At 37.9% G+C, this 22,300-nt stretch overlaps 1 long non-coding RNA gene across 1 annotated transcript; it reads left to right on the top strand.

The window, feature by feature from the left end:
• The first annotated feature begins 40 nt into the window (after positions 1 to 40).
• Positions 41 to 21,378, top strand: LOC116847902. Its single transcript, XR_004378849.1, has 4 exons — positions 41 to 368; positions 6,545 to 6,668; positions 7,192 to 17,205; positions 17,446 to 21,378. It is a non-coding gene; the product is annotated as an uncharacterized LOC116847902 (long non-coding RNA).
• Positions 21,379 to 22,300: the final 922 nt, after the last annotated feature.

The following is a 22,300-nucleotide window of genomic DNA, read 5'->3' as shown; positions in this document are numbered from 1 at the left end:
GGCGGCCGTGGCGGCGGCAGCAGCGGCGTCGGCGGCGGCAGCAGCGGCGTCGGCGGCGGCCGTAGCGACACGGTGGTCGTTGTCGGTTAGCGCTACGCCGACACTTTCGCCGGGTGCGAGCGACCTGGACAACGACGTGTCAACTGGCGCAGAGTGCCCTCTCACGACTCCCACTACGACTTGTGTCGCTGAGGGAGTCCCGTGTTTTACTAGTTCGTATCGATACTGTTCAACCTTCAACGTTTGCTAGTGTCGTGGCGTTGTTAATGAAGTACTGATATCGTCATAACGGGACTTGAACGTTTTTACGACATGCACGTGTAAACTGTTAAGATTTGCGGAAAACTAGAGGTCACTGCAAACACAAGGTGAATGATACATAGACCATTTGTCTATTTTTGCTTATAAATTTTATATTGATTATACGAATCGAAAAAGATATCTCAAGTTATGCGCATTACTACCTTGATTCTTTAACACTAGAACTATCAAACCTGTCAAAATGACAGATTTCAGATATTTTTTTTTTTAAATTATTAACACATCGTGTTGATATAATTATATGAATTTATAAGTAACCTATAAGTATTTATAAGCAATTTATAAGTATACTTAGATATACGAAGACCCCTCAAAATGACGGGTCAATAAAAGGAATTATAAAATGAGATTTAGACTAAAAAATGTACATCAGTATCTTTTCATTCATTTATACAAAGAATTAGCGTTATGTATCTCAAAGATTTTTATCTTTATTTGTGTTCCGTACGGACAGAGATCCGTACAGGAGTGAACTGCCAAAAATAGCAAAACTAAGAAAAGATAATATGGATCATTTTTTCACACAACTGTGTAAGTCGGATAATATCAACCTAACTATTTACAAAAGCAAACCTGCCAAAAACGTATTACTTTTCAGTTCAAAACATAAATTTGTAAAGATTGATAAGATTACTAAACATACATCAAAAACTATATTATATTATAATAAAACAAAGTTGGAAATGGATATTGTTGATCAAATGGCTCGCAAGTATAGCGTAAAAGCAGGATCTTGTAGATCCTTGCCTTTGCAATTTTTTATAATATTCTAGATTTAGCTGTAATCAACGCATAGATAATATACAAGGAAACTATAGGCACAAATATAACTAGAAAGCAATTTTTGTTCCAATTGGCGAAAGAACTCGCAAGTGAATACAATAAAAAGAAAAATTCTATGCAGCAACAGAAATTTAGCTCAATAGACTGCACTTCAAGGAATTCAAAAGAAATTTTTAATACGCGCAAATCCTGTCAAATTGGATTGTCCAATAAAAACAGGACGAATTTTACTTGCCTTGAGTGCAAGAAGTATGTCTGTGGAAGGTGTATATTGCAAATAAGACCTATCTACAAAAAATATGCTCCGTAGGCGGATTATAAAGAAAAATTATTTTAATAATAAATATTTCAATTAAAAAATATGCTTTTATATATTTTGTAGTTAAAAGTAAATTATTTAATGCTGATTTTCATCATTTATATTTTTTATTTTAAAAAATTCACTTAAAAATTCCATTTTTCAAATTGACGGGTGTGACAGAGCTAGGTATATATTCAACGCCGATAGTTCTAATGTTAATATGCGGAAGATGTTATCGAATTCGTAACCGTCAAGGTACACTTAACACATTTATTGATCTTAAGACATTATATATACACATTTTGGCTATAAATTACGTAAATCAGCGCAATGTACACAGTCCTTATTACGAATGTTTTATCTCAACATAAAAATTTCTCTCCTAGTACACGTCGACATAAAGCAATAAAATACCGGACAATATAATATATAAGCAAGTAGAGCATGAAAGCATATAATATTCCTATGTACTGAAATGCAGCCTTTGTTCATGCGCTTACGACGATGCACTCACGCTTGGGTTCCAATATACGACAACATCATTAAGTCGCTTTATAAAGTTTTATCCGTAGTAAAAAAAAAAATGCTCGAACGAGTGTAAATCATGGAAGGTTTTCCTGCCATTTTTAAGCGTGGCTATAAACGCCACGCGTAAATCGAGTGGCGAGAATAGATTCGATTGTTCTTAATAAATAAACTACATTGATATCAGAGAGAGTAATTAAGTAGTATAAACGTATAAGCTCTGTTTCCCGAACAACTCGACGATTTACAGCTTTAAGGCGATTACAAACAAATAATTACGTTTTACTGCCTTATTTCTAGCACAATCACTTTGAACGTCACTTGCCGCCGAGAAAGAGAATAAATATTTTGTAATAAAAACTTTTGTCTCTTACTTGAGCAATATAGAATTTTTCGGAGCCGTCATTTGACGTACTTTGATAGTTTTGGTTTATCTTTCATTAAAATTTGTTATAACACAATTCCGATTAGATATATAGACAAAGCGCTATTGAAGACGTTCATACACTTGTTGCAAAGAAGTAAGAGGCTATGTTTTGTATCTCTCTGTTCAATGGTTTTACCACGATCTAACATGCCAAATCTGTAAAAAAAACTGCTTGTATAATATTATCAGGTATATTTCTATTTTTTGCAAGTGTAATATATTCTACCTTGACAAACACATTGAAATAGCTTTTTATATTCACGACACGTAGGTGAAATTTAATACCGAAATAAATTTAATGTGAAAACGTTTAAAACGCATGCACGGCACAAGAGTCTACATGCATATTGTAGCAATTAATGAATTCAACTAAAATGGATTGAAGTAGTAATGGCAATGGTATATGTCAGCGGATACGGATGCGCTAGTGATGCATTGCAACGCATATCAATTGTTTCATGGAAATTCGAATGTCAATTCCTCTCATTGCTATTCGCAAAATTATAGGATTTTGTTACGTGTACATGCACCACACAGGCAAGTGATTTACGTAATTCGCATTGATTATTGAGTCATACATTATCATGCAACCTGATTCAATTCGACACTTTAATTAAACATAACAAATATATACACGCACATTTGTTCCTTATTGCTAATGTACATATAATTGTACATTGAATTAGAGATGTAACGTGTATAAAATAACGTTAAATTCGTAATATCTTGAGAGCAGTTGCTGCGCACAAGAAATGTTATGTTGTCACTCATTTCGACTCGCTGTCCTCCTTCAACGATTCGTCGCTGTCGGTAGGTCTAATGTCGTAGATAATATAAGACACTCTGCCAGGTTTCTTCGGTCGGCGCCACATAAACACATCGTCCTCGTCTGTTCAACCGGGAGAAGAGGCTCGGATAATTATACACCGCTCTCATCTCTCACCAAAGCGTATCCTCTAACTAGCGCTAATAACGCCGCTAATGCTCTTCCGTGGAAACTGTTCGTATCTAACAACCGCCCGGAACGTCGTCCGACAGAAAGATAAGATAGAAATAATGTCCGGAGATTGTTCGAGTTTCTTTCGGATGAGAAAACATTGACCGTTAGAATTGTAAAATACGTGTTTATTAGTCAACTATTAATCTGTTAACTTCTTACAATGCATTGATTTAGGAAAATTAAATGGCATACGTAATTAAATTTTAAGAATTTTATTAACTGTAATCATGTTATATCGCTGAACAACTTTCCCATATAATATTGTGTTTCATACGAAACATAAACTCGATATTTTATTGTAATATCTAGACACATTTAATTTCCTTTATACAAAATGACATAAACAAAACTTGACGCTCATACCCAAAAACTACAGTTCAGATATAGTCTGCGGCACATGGTTTGCGCGAACATTATCGTTATCGGTCTTCGGTAATAACACACTGTACAGTGCTCTGTGCGTAATTACATGAGCGATTTATAGGTTTTCGTCACGCAATTCTACTCCCTTCGACTTCTTAACGAGTCGGCCAGGTTTTCAAAGTGTTATTCTTGCGACAGGTTTCCATTATTTTCCATCATCTCGCAATGAATTATGCTAATCATGCTTAGGAGTAAGAATTATCACAACGTTTGGATATTGTAAATATTTATGTCGAGTCATTTTTTATAATATCTGCAGATAATATAGTGTCTGCATGCTCTTTCTCTATCTTTGTTGAAGAAGTCTCCAAGTTTTAATATCAGTGTGAATTTAGCGGTGGAGGAATAGTATCTTGTCCCACTAGCCTCCAGCACACCTTACCAGTCCATGTTTTCTCACGCATTACCGTGTCTCACCGTAGCGAGTTACTCGGCGACGGATAATCACCCACCGCTCACCGCACATCGATCAGGCGAAGCGTAAACACGATTAGTATAACGCACGGGTAATGAACTAATCCCGCCACGTCGTCAACGAGCACGAACGCGGTACGAACGCGCGTCGCTTGGTTGACGACGCTCGCGTGACGTCGCTGACATTCCTCCCTCCTTCGTCGCTGTCGTTCGCCTTCCACTTCTCGCTTCAGTTCTTTTTTCTTCTCCTTCCTCCTCGCGCGCGCTCCAGAAACGAGCGCGTTATTTATGGGTAGTCGGTTGCAACTCCACTGGCGCATTCTGCACAAGGGCTGCACGAAATCGACAGCTGTCGCCTCGTTCGGCAGCTCCGTATATCCATCTCCCCCTCCACTCTTCTCTGCTGTACCGCCATCTCGGACTTTTCCACCGATGTGGCAGCTTCTGCCGTATATCCTACTCCTTTGCCCGGAGGTTAAGTTTGTCATCCTATTCACGTACGTACGTATCCATACATTATGTACGAAGGGACTTATGAAGCATCGTGCTAGTCGCACGATATTTCCGCACGACATGATTTCTGCTAAAAGTGCTTAAGTGTCGTTGTTACTGACATTGACTGACAAGGGGAGAAATTTCGGCAAATTCGCAAGTTCGATTTACAAGTGTTCAATGGCGCCAATCTCAATATATAAGATTATGAGAAAATACTGGTAATACGTGCGAGTATATTATGTAAATCTATATAGTGCGCAGCAACAATTGAAATATTCGAAACCTTTTTCTCTACGACGATACCTCATCTTCTACTCAGACTTGCTTATAATGAAATTCTAGACAACGACAATTATTGCACTAATACGCATTGCGAGTCCCAACAACATCGCGTTCCTCCGCTTCCTCGATTTAATGGCGAAACCCTACGCCAGGAGGGCGGTACACGTCAGTATCGATAATGGATCGCTGCTTTGCTAAGAATGATCCGTCTGATGCGCGAATAACGGGAGAACATACACACGTGCATACCAATATGAGCGTACAGAACGTGTACTAGCGCAAAAGGCGTTATTTATGTCCTCTTTGTCGGGCTATCGATAACCGCTGCGGAGAACTGCGGCATGGCATAGTGTGGCATGGCGTGGCGTAGCGTAGCGTAGCGTAGCGTGGCATGGCGTGGCGTGGCCTAGTGCGCGGCTCGTGTCGGTGTATACGCACATAAATAATGCGAGCGCAATTTCCCATGTAATTGATGGGGCACCCCTTCCCCCTCTACTATTCTCGTTCCATAATGGTGAGTGAACTGAGCTCTGGATGTTAGCCGGAGAGAGCACCCTGCGGGGCGTAAACTCGACAATGCCTTCGTCACGCCGCGCATTGTTTGCTACCGCCGAGAGTTCACTCTCGGAGCTTGATTTACTGTCTCCGGCTGTGCTCACGAACCACGGACGGCCCCGCAAAGAGCGTGTACCAAAATTTCCGTCGAAAGATATCCTGCCTCTTCTATTCGCTGTCACCTTACGCGACTTCAAGGCGGAGACAATAGCTCCTCGGAAGACCGTATATTGTTTCTCTGCTTTTTCTCTGCTTCGAATAATACTCAACTATTGTTTCACTTATTATTAGTTATGTCGAATTACGAGAAAAAAAGATTTATGGCATCGTTTGAAATAAGAGTTTGACTTTCTTTTCTTCAAGATGCGACTCTAGGAACGCGGAATGCATTTCTTCCGCTTCTGTATATACGCAGGTACACGTTATCTCTCGTTACGTCTTACCGGCAATCCGATCGGACTTCAGACGGCCGGTCCAGACGGGCACAGTAGATTAGGAAGGGTTAACCAACGCGCCGGTGATTTAAATCAATGACGGCGGCACATCTGCTGGCAGAGATTAATGATTAGACGCACGAGAATGAAGCCCGGGACTCAGCGCTTTCAGAGATCGGACAGATTAGAAACTAATTTAACGAGCAGCTTTCATCTTGCAATCCAATATCCATCCCGATCCCCCTCACAGTATCACATGGCCAGCCACTACTACTGGGTATATTGATTGATCGACGTCGGCGATGCGGCAAACGCGTTGTAGCGTTTCACCGCTTGAATCCGTCCTCGTTTTCCATTTTTGAAACACTGTTTTCAACATTCTCATCTCACTTAAAATGTTATCATTATGTCCATTGTCCAGCTTCATTTGAAATCTTTATTGATGATTAAATATACGTTTTGCAAATTCCCTAATTAACGTCACGTGACCTCTAAAAGAGGTATAGTCTAGAGGCTCTGTATTCTTATGACATATGGCGATATCTATCGATACAACTAATTAGAAAACTTATTTTTTGTTTCAGAGCTAAAGTTTGTGGTCGTACAGTGAGTGCGATTCCTGAGGGTGCAGTTTACCGGGTGCGTCCGGTGGACGCGGATGCCGTATCGAAGAATTCGATTCGGGCAAAGTAGGATCGGCGCGAGAAGGTAAGTTTATAGACTTTCCGTATTTTTGTATTTAGCTCTTCGCAATCGAGAACTTGGACACAGAGATTTGAGTTGCAACGATCGTAACGCTTCAATTCAGTCACTCAAGTAACTTTGGTCACATTTTTTCCCTGAGCTGCCGTTAAATTTATAAAACGTAGACATTCTATTGATATTTTTGTCTTGTCTGCTGCCAATTACCACTCGCTAACTGTGTAATCAAGTGTCTTAAACCTTCGCCGCAAAGAACAATCTTATCTAAAAATAATTTTTAAACTTTTATGTGGTTTAATTTTTATAATTTCATTTAATAAAATGCACTATTTTTTTCACTGAAAATATACTTGTATTGTTCATGTCCTTTTAAGAAAATTGTTTAAAATTAATCAATTGTTGAAAGTATCGTAATCTTTGATTTGCGATTAGCAGTACATGATTCGCAACTTGCAAATATATTCTTTAAGTATCGGAATTTATTGCGTACTTTTCGCTAAAATGTTAAGCGTCGTTAAAATGATCGTAGTCGTGAGTGTAGTCCAGTGAAGTGAGTGAAGAGCGATCGACGTGTGACGACGGCTGTATGCTACTGAGGCTGGACGGATGCGGAACGACACAGTCGTGATGCAGCGATGAATTTCGGTAGACCTGGACGGTTTGATATCGCTGGATATTAACGCATAATAGCAAAATGATGGCATATAATTTGAACAAAGCGTTATATTATGTGGTGCATGTTTAGACCGAAACATTAATTTCTAACAAGAAAACGTAATTACACACTGCTAATTAAAATTATAAAGACACATTGATAATTTAGTATATATAAATAAAATAACATTTATGCATATAGTTGGCATTTACAAGTTAGTTGAAAAAAATTAGGGATTAATGGCGTGCGGTAGTGATATCTAATTAAGTCTAAGTTTTTGGCAGACATGATGACAATCAATATAAAGAAGATAGAAGATACATTTAACAAATATGAGAATAAGTCGTCTTGATATTTGAGATTTTCGCGATGTCCATTCGATCAAACATTAGATTTGATTTCCGGATTTGAGCCGCGTGAATTCTTCTTTGTCTGATCCCGAGCAAGTCTTAAAGGACGTGTGTAGCGCCATCTGCGTTACTCTCGCGAATCTTTGGAATATTGGCTGCGTTCACTAGAGAAAGCTGCTCTGCAACTGTTGTAAAATTCGTGAATCTGATTGGTCCACATGCTCTTAGATTCAGTCAAGATTAAGAGCATACACCAATTAGATTTACGAATTTTACAAAAGTTACAAAGCAGCTTTCTCTGATGAACATAAACATTATGTGAATTGATGTACATCAAAGTGAGGCATCGAGTCGATGCGCGTCGCGGGAACACGATAAGCACGTCTGGCCGGTTGTTTACGAGAATGCGGGAACCGTGTAACGGCATAGACCGCGTAAGGCAACGGCCGGGTAGCTCGGCCCGAAACACCCTTGGAACACCCCCCCTGATGGCTATAAAACTTCCGGAAAACCATGCGCGCCTGTCCGCCCGCTGTCACATACGCTCTTTCCCGCTTACCGGGAGTTACGAGGCTGTAATTTCAGAGAGGGAGGGTACCTCTTTTACCCTCTCCCCGCTTTATCTCCTCGTGCCCTATACCTTTCCCTTTCCACGGGTCCGCCGTCGCCGACCCCTTTGTGCTCGACTGTAATCCCTCTGCCGCACTGGTACCGGCACCGGCGTACAGGTCTGGTCGTCTCCTGTCCCAGGATGGAAACACCGTCGACGACAAAGTTGAAGTTACGACCACGGTGAACTCACAAAAGCTTTTTACAAAACTGTTAGTCAGTTTCGGTGTGAGACGGGGATACGAATAATTTGCGGCCGCAAATGTTCATATTCGAACGTCTCAGCGCCTTGTGTCTCCTTCTATCCTCCGATGGATAATATCTCGTGATTCCAGTGCTGTTTCGATAGTTCAGTAGGGATGCATCGAGAGAACCTATTTGGAAACGTACCCGTAATAAATATCATAGCTGAATCACTAATGATTATCTATAGCTTTCTTCAATGTTGCTTTAATCATTAGGTTTACATAGTTTTTATGAAACCAGGTTATATACTTTTGCAAAACTGTCTGAAAACTAGGTGACATATCGTACAGTGGGAAATTTGTGCTGGACATTTGGAAACGAGACCTGTCCAAACAGGGCGTCCCAAGGTACAAAAGCAACGGAACGCAGTTTGTATATAATGACTTTGGACGTGGGGCGCGAACAGCTGCCTGTCACAGCGTAAGGAAGAGAAAAGGCTGAGAAGCGTGCACGGCGTGTCGTATGAATGAATACGGTGCTAGTGTAGATAGACATAAGTCCCTGACGAATAAAGTTAATGTCGAAATTGTCAACATGAAATATTTGAGGGTCGAATGCGGTGGACAGGCGTGACCCTCCTCGCTAAGATGAGAGAATATCTTTGTATGTCGTTTATGTAAAGAAGCTTTGTATTTCTCTTGAATTTATTGAAGTGATCCTGCAATTCCGAGCCGCCTTAACGATACTGACAAAGAATGGCTTTGACGGACAGAGTGTGGCATTATAACTTATAGATATTGCGAACGGTCCGAAATTGACATTTTAGAAATTATCGAAATTTAAATATCTTAATTATTAGACGAATAAATAGTTTCTGCAAATTTCTACAACAATTTTTAAAATGACCAAATTGCGTAATCATTTGTTACTTCCACTAAAAAGATACTTGCCTATTATGTACGTGCCAACCAATCGAGGATCTTTTCGAAAGCATCAAAAGGTTAAAGTTGTTTCTGTAAACAGAGCATACAGTAGCACCGACATTTCGACTGACAAGAGTATCATGACGTCAGTTTAGCAGGGACCAACCGCAATCGCGAAGAGCAGTGGGACCATCCACAAACATGAACTGTGCAGACAGTGTTTGCACAGTCGGTTAGCATCGAGTGCTACTGTATGCATAGGCTTGTCGTTGCCATCGCGGTCGACGTGTGCGTCGGATAGCGTAAATAAAGTAGCCACGGGCGCTAAGTCTGCTAAGTATCCCTCTCCCCGCTCCTCAGTATACGTTCTCCATTAGCGTTTTTGGTAGGAGTAGGAAACTTGGCGTTCGTCAAGCAACTATACTACAGAAACTGAAGTTAATATACGCTTGGTCCTAAACAAGCAACGCTGTTTTGTTCTTGTCCTCTGTCGGAAACACCATTAAGATATCTTCGTTCTTCATTATTTTTACTGGAAAATATAAACTAATTATTTTTATTAATAAACAGATTTATAGCACGTTATCGTAGAACGAGTTTAGTTAACACGAAAAGCAGACGAAAAGTACATAATGTTAAATTCAAGTTTAATAAATTTTTCTTTAATTCAAGTATTTTTTTCTCCTTTTGTAATTTTGAAGTGTTGCCATTTGTAAGCTCAAAACATCACACATCGTGACGTATAAATTAACATTACTTCAGGAAAAAGTAGAAAACAATGGCTACAGATAATAGATTACATTCTTTTTGCCTTTTGATTTGGTAAGTGTTCTGGTCAAAAAGTAATGTTTACAAATTGAATATCGTGATGTCACAACTTGATTCTCAATTAAAGATGATTCATATCATACATTCAGGGATTTTTCAATAAACAGAATTGTATATGTCGAGAGAGCAATTTTTGTATGGTTACATTACATAACTGTAATGTAACCACACAAAAATTGCTCTCTTGACATATACAATTATATACATAATTTATAGATCCTTCTGTGCAGTTATCTACATGAAATGACACTTGTCTTCACTGTTTGCAAATATAAATTATCCATTAAGTCTGGCAGTTGCGTTCTGTTTTTCTTTCGAAATACATTAATAACATGACATGAAAGATGATTCGTTTTACAGACCGGTTATTTGATACTCAAATATTTTCTAAGGAAATAAAAAAAATTAACGTTTATATGTATTCTGTAAGTTTATTTTTCTCCATTTATGATCTTGCATCTTATAGTTGATCTTATATAATCTTGAGTTTTACATTCATTAGATATCAATATTTGACCTAAAATTACTACTCCCATTAGTATTTTGTTGCTTAGCTTATAATATTCACTTAGTAGTTATATCTATGCTTGAGGTAACGGCCATTATTTGTACGCATTCATTATGTAATTTGATCATTCAACGAATTCTGGAGAAACATTCCTTTATGGAATACCCAAAGTCATTAAGCGTGTAATATTGTTCCTCGGGCAGCGAGGTAAAAAGTGGCTTTCAGATATTGCTATTACCGCCACCATGACGTAGCACTTCTCTGGCCTTCCTCCCCCTTTTCGTCTCATCTTCTTTAAGCTATATTCTCGCCACCAACGGTAAATCTGTGGGTTGTCAGGGGCGAAAGGTGCGACATATCTTATCGTAAATGTCTCATAACGGCGTTGCGGCAGTAACGATGCGTGACACATGACGACGTAAAGCCGCGGCCCTCGTCAGAAGACTCTCCCAGCTCGTAAACCTCGGCTAACTCACCCTTTCGTTGAAGTATCACGTTAGCTACGATCAGGAATCGTCATACATCGGAAAGCCTTATCTTTGTCATTCTTTTATCAGTGTGCATATCGGACTAGTCTACCGTTTTAAATATATTATTTGTTAATATATTTGCAACGTTCCCATTTTCCCTTGACGAAGTCTTATATCAACCTGCTCGCTTACGTAAAATATATAATCCATTGAAAGAAATAATTGTTCTCTCAAAATATCGTGCATTAAAGTTTGAACTATTTATATTGGGGCATGTGGGGATATGGCAGAAATATAATTATTTATATATATTAAAGCACATATCGTAAAAATGTTTACCTTATTTAGGTAGTATTTTAAGTATCTTAAGAAAAATATGACTATTATAAATAGATTCGTCTCTTTTGCGCGCATGATGTATCAAGCGACTATAACAACACAACATTGGCGGTCCGTGAGAGGTTGCATGGTCGAGGGATTGCAAGCATTTGTAGATTATATGATATGAAATGGAAAGAGAAAAAGAATGGGGTGAAAAAGAGAGAGAGAGAGAGGTCAAGTTAGGTGTAGCAATGGTGTAGGTTTTCGAGTATGGGAGGAAGGACTATCTCATTTATGACGTCACGAGCCCTTCAGTACAGTATGACGATGTCACAATCATGCCCTGGTCATAAAGTAAACATCCGACATCAAAGAACCGCCTGGGTAACAGTTTCCTGTCTCGCTTCTACTTCATCCGTCGCTCTTCTTGTTGTATCTCCCTCTGGAGCGCTTAGATTCTTGAGATTTCCGTAATCTGTACAGTGGTATCATCATTGTCAGAAAACGTTTAAATATATAGATTGTCACTAGAATTTGGACGAACTTCAAGAATCACATTAAAATAAAAAGAATAGTGGTTTTTGGTTATCATTGAAATAATACACTCAATAGTGAAATAATATTAACTATGTAACATTTTCTTATACATGGTAAATCTTTCTAGTATTAACTTTTACAATTCATATAGAAAATGTTGGTTATGATAGGTTAGATCAGGTTTGGTTCTTCTTCTATTTGTGAATAGTAAGACTACGGAGAACGAAAATTCGTTGGCGGCTAATTATCAGGATCACGCAGGTCATCAAGTAAACGTGACAAGAGTGGCGGCCGACATGGTGTGTCGGCACCGCCAAGAAGTAAATTAGACAGTCCTTTGTAATTTTCGGCGTTCGTTCAAAATAATGGACCGGGTTTTATACCATTTACGAGATCCGCTGTATCCATTTATTAGGCACAGGATGATGGGTGGTTTGAAAATCATCCGCGGCAATTAGACACAGCGGATTTAATTGTTTACATAAAGGTCCTTTGATAGAATATTCTTCAAATTATTGCCTCGTCGTTGAATTGACATCGATACCAATAAAAAATAAGAAGAGTATCCTTTATGGAACTAGTGCCAATTACGTGCCACGATTTCCGTCATTATCGTTGAAGCCACGGTCATCAGCGTAGACTTAAAATATCATCAAAAGAGATCCCAAGGAGTTTTTACGATGTTTACATCTAGTTGTAGATTAAGAAATATTGATTAGTAGCAGCAATAATATATGGGCTTCAAATAATATTGTAGAATCCAATTAATTAACAAAATACAATACAATAAAATTTGTATCGTTGTTAAACTCCAGCGACACAACGTAATTTTCTTCTTTCCCCTTTCCGCTCGTTCAAATCTTTTGCGTTCGCGTGAACGTACGCACACGTGTTGTGACTCAGGAATGATAACCGATGATTTATCCATGACAGGCTGCAGGTATCGCGGATGGATTATCGTTCTGATTGCAAAGTATGAAATAATTAGGGAGCGGGACCGTCGGCCATCCATCATCGAGCAACGATGGCCGCTTGTCAGGCGCCGTTCATTTATCATACTCGCTCAGCCATCGCCCTCTTCCTATTCCCATCGCATCGCCGATGTTCCATTGTTCGTATATCGGACGTAACCGTCCGTTACTGCTAATTACCTCCTGCCCCTGCGAAAGATTACGCGGTCAAGGTATCGGACGTATTAACGGGTGGGTTACGCGTACCTAGCGTGCTGTTTCTGGATGAACATGGACCGAACAATGACTCCATTAGATACATACTCGTTCGGACGAAGATCTCGAGTAGCTGGTCAACTAAATCACCTATTCTGAGTGAATTTATCACATTTTCGCATGATGGCATGTTTGTCATCTGCCGTTATGGTTAATTGAGGTTTAAAGTAGGTTAAGTTTGGTCAATATTTCCTTATTGGAGGAAAGTAATATACTTGAAAAAATTCCATTGAAGCTAGAATCGAGCAATAATGTGCTGCTATCATGTTGAAAAAAAAAACGAATAATATTAGGTCTAGTAAAGATACGATTACGTATCTACCATATACATACCAGCCAAGCAGGAGATATATCTTTAAAGTATATTTATTGTGTCTGTCGTAAACTCCTTTATTCTTCCTTTGTCATCAAATGACAGTCTGTCTAAACATTTTATGAACCTGACTTTTTTTCGACCGTAACATTGTGTCGGTTTTTGTTTCCCTTTGTATTCACTGATTTTTGTATACCCATCCAACGTTTGGTTTTGTGAGGAGGCAATAATACGAGAAATCGCTTTGTAAATTTTGTCTCGACGATGCATCTCAACATTTTAAAATATTACTGCACCGAAGGTTTTAAAAGTTTGTTCGAGGGAGTTTGTTTCTACCTGCTCCTTGATTCTAACATCTATTTTGAAAGTGCCACGTTGCAAAGCATGTTGAAGAGAAGTCACCTTTCTCGATTACTATTCTCTATCTTTAGTAAAAACTGATAGAGCTTTTATCAGGAAACATTTACGAGTTCAATGTTTGTTGTTTTTGGCGGAAATTATTTTGGCCTAACTGAAATGCAACACGAATAGATGTCGAGAAATTTAAATCTGATCTATTTATAAAATAAAGATTCTCTCTCTCTCTCTCTCTCTCTCTCAGCAACAGCTCTATAAAAAAATTTAATTAAATTGTTTTACTTATAAATTTGTATTTCTTTTTCTCGTTTTATATACATATGTATATCTCGAAATTTATTACGAATATCACGAAACGGTATGGGACTTTTATGTTCACCTCAATCCATTCTACGTTCACACGAACGGAGACGAATCTGGAACGCTGTGTTTATTAAAAATGTCGATGTTGTCACAGTGTATTACAAAAATAATAATTTGAACCAATTGTGTGCCAGATGTAATTTTTAATCATATACGTGATTCCCTCCTCTCTTTCACTCTCTCTGTCTCTTTGTATGTGGTTGTCTCCGTGGTCAAGCTCAATACGGTGGTGTCTTCCTACTCTCGATTTATAGTTTTATACCTGTAGCGGGAAAGAAGAAGTGATACCTAATAGACAAGATTTACTGCGGCACGCCCGTCTCAATTGCGGAACAAATTTATCTTCTCTGCGGTCAGCAGCCTCCCCATCGCTTCCTAGCTTCAATCTTGGTTCCACTGTTCCTGAAATATTGGTTCACCCCCAGACTCGAAAGTTACTTGACAAACGAATCGATGTACGGTCGAAGAGGGAGAGAAGAAGAGGGACGGTCCCTACGGGGTTAGCAGGCCTGTAAACTTTCCCGCGCTACGACGAACAACACAAAACACACATACGCTCTTTCTTTCGATCTCCGCACGTCAGTCCCTTTAATCGTTCCAAGTCATAGGAAATCCTTTTGGTACGTAATTCGTATTTTTATTTAATTTAGCACAGTCTGTGATTTTGAACGAGTATGTATTTGTGTTTATATTTGCGTAACTCGTTATAATTTGTAATGCAATTAAGAACATAAATTAACAAGAGATATTAATTAAGATTTAATCACAGGCATGATTTGCGATTAATAAAATTATAATTTGTCATAGACACGCACGCCCACAATATAAAATTTGATACATGTTACTGATATTTCGAGAACACTATTTAAAAATGTGATACGTGTTTTTTTTTTCCCCTGTCTCTCTTTTGTCTTTATATATGCATATATATATTTTTTTTTGCCCTCTCTCTTTCTTTATCATTTTCTCTACTTATTCTTCTCTACATCTCTACTTATTCTTCGCGACGAAACGACGACTGGCGATTCACGCCTGTAAATTGTGCTTTGGACGTGCAATTAGTGCGACAACGTCGACCTTTACCAGCAAGAACACCGAAGGAGTATCATAAAGAGCTGGAAAAACGAAAAAGCAATCTTATATTTCAGCGTGTGAATATGTTTTGACACAGTAGGAACACGCTATTCACACATTCGAATGCGGAGTAAGGGTGACGTAATAATATAAATAAAAGATATATTTTTCGACATATCAATTTATTAGAACTGATTGTGCATCTGTTGGATTTTAAATCCGAGCGCAACCTGACATTTTTTCGTCACAAATGCAGAAATATCAAGACGAGTTCACCTACATTCCATGACTCCAAGTGGGTAATTCGATATACGAACTTAGTACAGAGTCGAATGCGTATATCGCGTCATTCTATGTATGCGTGTAGGAATGTGTGGGAGCGAGTAGAACGCAGGGCTGCGTGTCTGCCTGTAATCACGCGCCGGGATAAAGTTATTCCGGGGTATAAATAACCGACATGTCTGGAATAAGGCATTAATTTGTGTTATTTATCGGCCATTACGCGGCAAAGAAACATTCGCATGGGAAATAATGTATCATTCTCAACACGCGTCCGCAGTGAACGCGGACGGGGAATCGAGGATGATTCGGAATACCAACGAATGGAACGGACGTATAACGAAAGCTTCGTTGAACACAGTTACGTAAATTGATATAGAGATGACTGATTTTAAGAAAAAAAAAAAAAGATTACTATATTCAAAATAACATCCGATATTTCAATACGAAATACCTGTTAATTTCACAATTTTGAATATTCTAATGATAAAATTCGAGTAGGAAAACTCTTTTACAATCATATTCAAACTCTGTTCCAAAAGTGATAATGAAGAAGAAATGTCACATTTAGTACTCTGCTATAATAACATTAATTATTTTACCATACTGCAAATAGAGACTGATTTATATAAGGATAGTATACACAGATGGTCACTAATATCGTTCCATTTTCTCTATCTCTGAATTTATAAACCATATCATAAAATATCCGATAATAATCGTTTAAATTAGTTATTATATTAATAATCATTAAAATGAAATTAAAATAATTCGAAATTGCGATATTAGTTGATAGAAGATAACCTTTCAGATTTACCTTTGGCGGTAAATACTTGATCGAGAGTCCGCTGTTGGTAAAAGCATTATCTTCTATTATCTGGCTATCCACGTAACTAATTGTTGAATCTTGTCCAAAATCTATAGAATTTTCTGCTGATGTTTTAATAAAAATTTTTATATAAATACTTAGATGGCTAATCACAGAAAATAAAAATAGGATAAAATGGTCTAAAAAAAAGGATGGCATCACTTTCAATGAGTCTGAAAACGTTATTACCAAATTATAATATCTTTTTATAAGATACGTAGACAAAATCTACTGTTAAATACTATTAAATTGTTACAGCTTAGATACAAAAATGTGACTGACAAAGTTCATAGTTATCATCTATAGTATCTTGTAAAATACATGATAGAACATAAAGAATAAAATATAAAATAAAATTTGATATAACACAAGAGATTTCAGCATAAGAAATTAGGATTAATCATTATTATCTGTAAATGATTATAGTGAATGAAGGTGGAATATGCATATTTATTATATCGTCATATATTTAACTCTGCGTCAAAGAGTCTCGTAGAAGGAACTATCCTCGATGAGTTACGGACAGAGCCGCCGCGGCATTAATTGGGTCTATCGCCCAAACGAACACATGTCGGATTACTCATTCCATTCTGCCGGCACATATACATACATCAAGCGGCAGCATAGTCGTGCTAAGAAGCAGAGGAAGAAGAAGAAGAAGACGAAGAAGCGAGAGGTATGTTAGGGGATCGGATAATGAAAGAGAAAGATGTAAAGAGAAAAAGAAGGAGCAGAAATCGAGACAAGTCTGTTCTTTCATTAATCAGCGATTAAGCCTCTGGCCTCGGCCTTTATGAATTATTATGATACCACATCTCACGACATCGCCATCAGTCACGACCCGTCGTGTATCTCGGTAACTATCTCCGGGGCCGCCTGGCAGACGTGTTTACATTTATCACCGTCATCTTTTCAGCATGCTTGATTTATCTTCTGCGCATTATCATCTGACACTTTGACATTTTGTTTGAATGGATAAGAGTGGCTAATGTCGCTTTCAAGTCTCGGAGGACCGGCGCTGACGAACACAAGTGCGGATTAGGAGTTGTGGGGATTGCGGATACGTAAAATATTATATTGTGTGATATTATAGAAAGACAGCGAGAGAAAGAAAAAGAAAAATAGCACATATTATTTATAAGTTTGTCAATAAGCAATACGCTACGCGACGATAGTGCGTTTTATTTAACATTTGCGCTTGTTTCGTATACTAACATAATTAAGCATTTAGTTAATTTATAACCCCACTTAAAAAGCGTTGGAATATATACTTTATATGTGTAATGTAATGTATACGTTTGTGCGTATCTACGAACAGATGCGTATGTGTAGCGCATATTTCTTTGGTATCTTATAACATTGTTTTTATAAATCAATCAAACGAACCTTACATAAATTTAATAGTAAAATTCTCAGTGAAGCGAATGTGGACTGATTAATCATCCATATCCAGAAACGACATACTTCTCATCCATCATTACCACCACCCAACAGTCACTCCATTAATCAAGTACGGCGACATCTTGACGCGTTCGGTTATTGATGCTTTTTCTTACCGCGGTTAATACCGGTTTTGAATTCATAACGTCACTTGGATTAACGCGAGGTGCCGATATCGATCGGCTATCCTGATATTTATAATTACTTGATGCGTTACAAGATCTTGAGAAAAATATCCTATGTATAAGAAAGCGATGGAAAAAGTAATCGCGCTTAGTTAACAGCTAATTGAGTGAGGTTGTATATTATTTAAAAAATCGAATATGATTAACGACTTATAATGACACGTCTGTTTTTGATTTTCTTCTGTTTTTATAATTAGTATGTTAGGAATCACATCTGTTTTTCTTCCCGATCTTAATTACGTCTCGGAGGATATACCATACGCGCGAATAAGTCTTACAGATTTGTTTGAATAATCGGGACAATTAAATTCTTTTTTATTATTTTCGATACTTAACTTACTTAGGTAGTATATACGATATAGTAGTTACAATTAATATCACAATATTTATCAATTATCTACGAAAAAACCGCTTGAATTAAGCATTCAAACACTATCCGAACGGTGCGCAGTCAATGTTCGATATCAAGCAATTTTCATTCGTTTTTTCCATACTACGGTGGTTTCTATTCATGTTCAACGACACCGTGGAGAACATTGTATCATTCTCGAGTGATAATCGAATTAACTACTCGAGTTATCGACATTGTCGGTATCCAGCAGTGGAACACTCGCTCAGGAAAATGCGCCATGCCGTGCTATAGGTCCACAGCTATGATACTTTCATGCGCGGCACACGGCCTTAATTGAATTTATGTACCATTTTATTTCACGTTTCAGATTTTCGTGCCAATCCCCGATAAATCTGTCGGCATTAATAATCATAAGTGTAAGTTACGGCCGGACCAATGGTCCAATAAAAGCTACGGTGAAGCTAATGCTGAAAGAGAGGTAAAGGGAAGAGGTTGCAGGGGATACCATATTAGGGATAAAGGGATAGAGAGAGAAAGAGAGAAGAAGGGAGCAACTGAGCGAACGTGAGGATTAATGCTAATCAAGAATAAATTATAATCATACTAACGTTTCCGTACCGGATGGCAAATGCTCAGATGCATAGGGGAAAAGGGAGACTTTAATTTATTGAACGGCCGAAAAGACATTGCGCGTAAGCGCATAACTTGTGTTTATCAAAATCCGGCCATTTACTCCTGAAACATATTACCGGTTTAACTGCCAGCCGGATAGCTATTTTAGGGATGTTTATTGTGCACTGGTGTGCGAGAAGTAGATATATTTAAAATGTGTATATTACGAAAAATAGAGGAGTAATGCCATGATATTTAATAATGCGGTGATATTATAGCGCAAGTGTCATGACACACAAAACTGTTACTTTTATGTACACTTTAGATTGGTGATCACAGTCGTAATATAAAAAAAAAAAATAATTTTACGCACAAATATTTACTCAATGACTGTTGTATTTCTGGTAATGATAACGATGACGTCTGCCATGAATAATACAATGTTTATAATTTGCTTAATATAGAAACATGTTTTGTTTGTATATATAAAAACAAATTAATAAAAATTCATAAAAAGATATGTGTGACAACATAAACTATATGTAATAAATTTTCAGACTAACAAAGAAGTGCTATTATTTATGCAAATTAATGTTAAAATTCGACTATTAAAAATGTGATATAATGAGAACTGACATTACTTAAAAATTGCATGTTATATTTCAATCCGTGTCTCTGTTTGAGTCTATAATCCATTTTGCTTAACTCAACAACGGTTGCAACGATGACAAATGTTTTGAGTTGATTATCTCCCGTCGAGAGTTATTTACGCGACACGCATCATGTTATTTTTAACCATTCACGATATAGTAAGAGAGGCTTGTGTTCCCAGCATATATTTATCAGCGTATTTATACTGTCGATCAATAAAGTAGCAGATAAATGTTACAGCACCGTCATTAAAAACGGTAGCTTATTTTTGCTTCGTATTTGTAGCCTTTTTAAGTTATGCCTTTTTAGCCTTTTTATATCCATTGCATATTTATTATGATCGGTCAACAAGTTACTAATTACAAAGAACGCGCGTCATGAATTAAATTTGTAAGCTATATTTTATTCTATCTTTTGACGTTGTCGCAATATAAGCTGTAAAGTTAGTATGTAAAAATGTAAAATTCGCAAATATCTAACACATCGCTTGGAAATGTAGAGCATCTGATTTCTTTAAGAGAATAGAAATCTTTTATATTTATATTTAATGCGTAAGCATAGTGATCAACTTTGTAGAAGGATATTTATCACGACGGCTTCGCGTGTATAGCTCATACCGAGAAGCGAGTATATCTAGGGGGTCGCACAGGGCACCGCTTATTTACTTCAGGTCGCGAGTTGATGTATGGCTCACTGCTGGACGTTGTCGGTGCCTTTTATTCGGCCATCTCTTGCAGAGACAAGAGATAACCTCGTCTCTGATCAATGACTCTCTGCTACTCTTTAAAGACCCTATGCTATATGATCCAAACACACTGGTATGAATCTCAGGTCGTTTACAATGACGCAGCTTACATACATAAACGTGGTATCTAAATGGATTTTTTAAAAGTGTATGAATTGTTTAAAACAACCTTTATATTTAAATCCGCCGATCCTGATTGCATTTGAGAGCTTTGACTTAGTTTGGATGGTTAATAGACCCATGTATTAACGAGACAACAAACTTTAATGATATTTTACTTTAAATAAGTCCGAACACTTCACAGATTAGAGCTTCTCAGTGTAGCTATTTCGCACACAGTGTATCCATTAAATCCCAGCAAGAACGTGAGCCCGCATTGTGTGGTCTAAAGCACAAACGTTTCAAGATCCAATGAACGATACGGGATGTCTTTACTGCGACGGTGGTGGTTACGGTCTGCTGTACAAATAATGCGGGCAATGCAAACGGTAGGAACCACATGGAACGCTGTGGCTCGCGATCAAATTCAATCTCCGTACAAGAATTTGGAATTCTTGCAGACCGGTTAGACTCCAACAATGGAAATCAACTTCTGGAGTATTGATCATAGAGGTGCACTATGTTAAATTCTGTTTTTGCATCCGTATTCGCATAACGTGTATAATTAAATGTAAAATACTTAATCCAATTTACACACAGAAGAACATCGAATAAAATTACAAAATATGTTGAAGAATTACATTTCAAATATATAGACGAGTCTAAGTTGTATTAAACTAATTGTAATGTGTCGGACTTGTAATAGAAATTAGGGATCGATTAGCTTCTTTCAATAATAATGGTTTTTTTGTCATCGCTTAAATATATGCTACTATTTTCATCATACTGATAACGTCTATAACGGATTAGTTAAAGGTGTAGTTTTAATCGCAGTTATCGTTAAAGATATAAAGTTACAGAAAGAGATATATAAGTTGTCATCATCGTGGTTTTCTTTTGGGTGACCGGTTAGAATTTATTATTTGACCATTACTATTATATATATGAGAGACGTCAAATATTAGGATTCACCGCCTCGCGCGTAATCCCATTCTAGGGATATCTTCGCCACGATTATGGATCACTGTATAAATAATGTGAGCGATGCAAGCAGTGCGATTCGTATGGTACGTTACTGTTGCACACGAACGAATCGTATCTCTACACGAAGCTTTGGAATTCTCGCGGCTCGGCTACCGATACAGCCGCCAACAATGGAAATGGACTCCGCGAGCATTGGGTGGCCCCTACAAGTGGCTCTGCATTCCGACATCGAATCTGCCGGTAGAGCTCGAAATGTGAGCACATATGTAACGCAGAACGAAGACCACGAGTGTAGTTTCGCGCCCCGCTTCTCGGACGCATGCATACCGAATCGCTAACAGATCGGCCAATTTTCTACTTGGATATGTTAAGACCTCCCACAATGTAACAGCCGATTCGATTATTCCGCGACCACAGAGATAATCTACAAAATTCTTTTATAGAAAAAGTTACGGTCAGGATACGTCAAATTCTTAGAAGGCAGATGGTTGCTTGAATAGTATCTTTCAGAATCCTTAAAGTACAGCAGAAATGTAAGTATTTAATGGAGACGATTATATATATACACGTTTATAGTGTATTACACAGCGCGAGATTCTCTCCTTCGCGTGCCAGTGCTACTACTCGCGCCACTCAGTGGGCAGCGAGTCGTGTCAACATAAATCTAACCGCGCGAATAGTATGAAAATAAGAAATAACATTA

This window comes from Odontomachus brunneus, unplaced genomic scaffold (genome assembly GCF_010583005.1).
Source record: "Odontomachus brunneus isolate Ranch 3 - 2012 unplaced genomic scaffold, Obru_v1 Obru_scaffold_085, whole genome shotgun sequence".
In the NCBI taxonomy this organism is placed as follows: domain Eukaryota; kingdom Metazoa; phylum Arthropoda; class Insecta; order Hymenoptera; family Formicidae; genus Odontomachus; species Odontomachus brunneus.
The sequence above is the reverse complement of the archived record's forward strand: the minus strand, read 5'-3'. Positions and strand labels throughout refer to the sequence as shown.